Source organism: Monodon monoceros, unplaced genomic scaffold (genome assembly GCF_005190385.1).
Source record: "Monodon monoceros isolate NGI ecotype Baffin Bay Population unplaced genomic scaffold, NGI_Narwhal_1 Super_Scaffold_2, whole genome shotgun sequence".
NCBI lineage: Eukaryota > Metazoa > Chordata > Mammalia > Artiodactyla > Monodontidae > Monodon > Monodon monoceros.
In genome coordinates this window covers 62,165,024-62,170,095 of record NW_021703776.1, presented here as the reverse complement: position 1 = coordinate 62,170,095, position 5,072 = coordinate 62,165,024, and positions in this window count along the sequence as shown.

Sequence of the window (5,072 nt, the reverse complement as noted above, 5' to 3'; positions counted from 1 at the left end):
ATCTCAGACCTACTGAATAAGAATCTGCATTTTAACAAGAACCCTGCAGATTCATGTGCCTATTATAGCTGCAGAAGAACTAGCTCTGAATTTAAAGGGGCAGGAGACAAGTCTAGAAAGTCATCAAGAACTGTCAAGTGCCTTAAGTGCCCACTGAGGACTTTGAAACTTTTTTTGGAGGACTATGGGGTGGCAAATACCCGCCCATCCTATCCCTCCTCCCTGCTACACAGACATTCCCCTGGCAGGCATTGTTAATCAATCAGGCACTCTTCCAACTCAGCCTTGGTTAATCTCAGGATCCCTAACGACACAGTGCCCTGGGCAAGGCCCTGTCAATGGACCCAATGTAACAAAAATGGTAAATTGTCACCACTGCAAAAGACCATGTGGAACCATCAAAGATCTTTAAAAAGAAAAAAAAAATGAGATAACACACATAAGGGCTTAAAAGAGTGCCTGATATACCTGGAAAAACACTCAGTAAATATAAGTCAATTATTTCTACATAGCCTAGCAATCTGTGCCAACATTTTCTCCAGAAAATATTCATATTTTTGGTGTTACTTTTATTGTGAAATGATAGGGAGAGTAGATAGATTTTTTTTTTCTCATATGGCAAAATTAAAATTTTATCAACCTGCCCATTTTGGGGGGGTTGGGGTTTGTTCCCAGAAAGAATGATACCATGAACACCTGGAGGGGATTCTGGCCTGTATTTCTGGGCCTGCGGGCACTTGGGTCACTCAGGCTGGCTGAGAAGGCCTGAGCAGAGTAGAGCAGCCTTTCAAGGTCTGCCTTTGGACATGTGAGGATGAGAATGTTTTCTTCTGCAAATGGCCGGAGCTGTACCTCTTACCACATCATGCTAGAGCTGACTTTGCCTTTATAGAAATACTGCTGACAGGGGTGGAAGCCCATGGCAAGGCCAGGGGTGGTAGCAAAAAGCCATCACGGAAGAGTAAACTCCAACTGTTCCCATGAAGCACAGTCCACTGAGAGCTGAGTCTCCATATCAGCAGCCCTCCGACAGGCTGAAATTGGGTAGGATTAGCACAGAGTCCAAGGCCCAGAGTTGAAGAGGGTTTGCTTTGTGCTGGATGACCCGAGAGAACTTTTCCAGTGCGAGCATCAGACTTTTGGACATGAGTGAACGGTTGGCTACGTTTTCTGTATGCTGCACTGCACCAGGACACCCTGAGCTCCCAGAGCCAACACTGGCTTTGAAACGCATGTGCTCCTTCTTCCAAGAGCTCAGGTCTCCCTGAGAGCTCACTCAGTGATTCAGAGACCAAACTGTTCTCACAAGCCCAAGAACCAAAGTCTATTGAAGTTTAAATCTCTCTCTTTTAAAAAATATTTTGTATTTATTGCCTTTTATTTTTGGTCAAACCCAGGAATCCATGTGCTGTAGAAAATCACCCACTCTTTCATACCGTCCCTGGTGTCATGTATGCAGTTGCACTGCCATCTGATTCTAGAAAATTAATATGCAAATGGAAGTAACAATAATGCCATATAGTGAAATACAGTGTTATGTATAATTTTCTAACTGGTTTCTTCTCGGCAGGGCAACCCAAGAGAGAGAGAAAGAAAGGGAACCAGAGTTCACGTGGGGATGAGACAGGAACCTCCTTTATAGTGCAGTGTAAGCCATTTCCAAAGGCGGACTGTCCCTAACATCTTTTTGAATACCCAGCTTACCCAAGCTCATCATTAATTCGCTTTCAAAGTGTGGTATCAACAGACTCTGCATAAAAACATCTCTCAAATAATGAAGGCTTTGGTTCTGCTAGATCGCTTTGAAACAGCAGCCTTTAAAAACATGATTAAAAGTTTCCATTGAAGCTTATTATCAATGAATAAGGTTTTGTACTTATGCATATGAGGCCTTCTACAGAGAAAGATTTCAAAGTCCTTTCCAAGTGAGGACTCGGACAAATATAACCGCTTCCCTTCACGAGTAGATACACTAGGGCTGGTCTGTGTGGCTATCTAGGGGCCATGACTTAAAATATAAAGTGTTTTAACGTTTTATGAAATGTTTAAAAAGAAAAAGAAAAAGTGGTGCTCACCGCCTCCCAGCTGGCTTGTGGTATTAACTGTGTCTTTTATTCTCTCTATTCGGATGCTCTGAGATCTGGGGCCTTGCTGACTGTGGAGAGACTGCCCGGCCCAGGGTTTGTTAATTCCCAGAGATGAATGACTCGCCTGGGAACACACTTTTCAAATACACACCAACCACTCTAGAGCCCATAACCCAGCCACCTCCTTTATCAGGCTTTCACACTCCAGGCCACTGTCCACCCGCCCTAATCAGCCCAGGGCTAGGGTCCAGACAGCCAGGGACAGCTCCTGTGCCGCTGAGCCCACCGAAACCATTACAACTAGCCAATCTTAAGCCTGCTTACCCTACCTCGCCTGTACCTCCCTGCACAAAGCATAATAAAGGTTCTGGTCCACAGTTTTCTCTCTCTCCCTCTGCCTTCTAACTGAACCCGGTGCCTCTCTACGTGGGCCCCCTTGACGTGCACACCCCTCCTCCTGGGAACTGTGAGTAACACACCATCTTTTAATGGTAATCATCTCCTGACCTGTTGGCCTTATTGTACCTCAAATTTTCTATGAGTACACTTTATACCAATTTTCCAACACTTATTTACATAAACTCGACAGTCTTGGTCATCTTCTGCCACCAGGTGAGCATAGCTCCAGTTTCTCTGCTCCCTGATTCTTCCAGAGGGGTCCTCTAATCCTCCACGGTCCCCACAACCTGCACCTATGCCCCGTTTGCCATCCCCACTCCCCTGAAATGACAGTCAGTCTCAGAGCTGCCACCATCACTAGGCAGCACTTTGAAGTTACGAGCACTTCAGCCTTCAGCACCTCCTAGGGATTCCTTTCCCTGATTCGAGGACCAACCTCTGAGACCGCTCACTTCTGTTGCTACTTCCAAAAATGTGGAGTTTATTTAATCTTATCCTTAGGGGGGATTACAGAGATGCTGTTAAGCCTCTCCTTCCAGAAATTCCTCTGAGGCCTCGGAAGTGACCCCCTTTCTATAGATATTGAGGGTTCTTGGCTTGGTAAAGAAAATATTTCCACCCCCCACCCCCCACCCTCCGTCCTGCCCCAAACAACTCATTTTAGTAGAGCTCTATTTCCTGGAGCCAGAGGGCGCTGCCCCCAGTGTGGGAGAGCAGAGAGATCCACTTCCCTCCCTCCCCAGTCCTGCCACGTGCATGTCCTCCCTCAGGAGGATTTGGTAATAATTTTCCACACAATTTATCATGTTCAATTTTATGAAGGCCAAGGTAAACGTTTTCAAAAGGTACACGGGGCCCAAAGGTTCTTCTCCCACTGGACTTGAGATATGCAGGGAAATGCTGGGTTTCAAACCGCACCCACCCCTAGCAGCCTACACCCTCCTCCCCCAACAAAAAAAGAAGGAAAGATTGTTTTCTAATTTTCCAGTGCCAACTGTGTCTGAGGTGACTTCCACATATAGGTTTCCTCTCCTTTTATCTATGTTTTCCTAACTATACCCCCAGCATGGTTTCCTATTTCTTTATAATATTCTACCTGAAACAGAGGCACTGTTCAAATCATAATAAACACAATTTGATCATGTGGAAGAAGAGAAAGAAAAGAAGGGAACTGATTTAGTCTCTCATTGCTATAGGGCTTTTGACTGGATTTGGATTTAAGCTGGGAGGACAATATGTCTAGCTTAGGGGTTTGGCGTTCCTGGGAAATAATGCCCCACCGCTTTCTCCATAAGCAGCCTCAGGACCAGGAACCTTAGAAAACGAACCTTCCGATCACCTGAGACAGATGTTCTCAGTATTCTCCCCATGGCCCAACTTACTCCCTCCCAGGGAAATGCACATATGTTTCTCTGTTGGAAGGTCTTTGCTGCTGCTTGCTTGGCCAAAAGTGCAAGGGAATTCATGTCGCCCATGAAGAGGCCTCAACAGAATACTAATGGGAGTTGGTGTGTAAATAGCCCAGCTCCCTTACGTCTCAGGGGGAGTACTTTCCACCCCAGGGTGTGCCCCGTGCTGGCTCCCAGCGATCCACAGCAGGACAAATCTTCGGCTACCCACAGTGGGAACTTGCTTGGTAATGGACACTTATCTTGGCTGCCTTCTCATCCCTGTCTCACCTCCCCACTCTCCTACCTGTGTTTCCTGGGATCACCTCCACTGGAGTCTTTATCTTAGCATCTCCTTCTGCAGAAGCCCAGGCTAAGACCATTTATGAAAGAGAGCAATCCTTTTGCTCTAAGTTCGCCTTTTTCAGACTAAGATGTGAACTTCGGTGGAATCATTCGTGTAAGAAGAAGTTATTGTACATATCACAGTGTGCTAAGCCCCTTGCCTGCTGCCTCTGCCTAAAAAGCCAGGCTCAGTCCCATTACTAGTCCTTCCACATACTAAAGAGCAATAGGATATAATGGTGAAAAGTCAAAGCTCCTGAGTCAGAGTGCCTGGGAAATTAATGCACACTTATAATATATGCATATATGTATATATTATATGTACAAGTGTGCATTAGTGCACAGGCAGACAAAAAGATGCCTGGTCTCAAGGAACAATAGAACATTACTGTTTATCAAGGAGAACAGGCATTAAACACATATTTGAAATAAACATTAGTGAGAATTATGATAGGTGAAGAACAGGGAATACATGAGAACATATGAGAGAGACTTAATCTCAGGTCAGGCAAGGCTTCCCCTAGGAAGGGTCATTTAAACTGAGACTAGAAGGACAATAAGAGGAGCTGACATGTATTGAGGACTTGCTTTGCAACAGACGATGTAAGTGCTTCACATAAGTTCTCATCTAATCCTTTAAGGCACAACTGTTATCTCCATTGGAGATATAAATTACTCAAAAGTGCACAGCTAACAGATATTAGGACATGGACTTATCTTTTGGGTGACCACCACTCAGCCCACTACCATATACAGAAATAATATATATAACGAATGTATGTATAATATATTCATATATGTACATATACACACACGTACACATATACATATATCCCCTCCATGAGTAGCACAG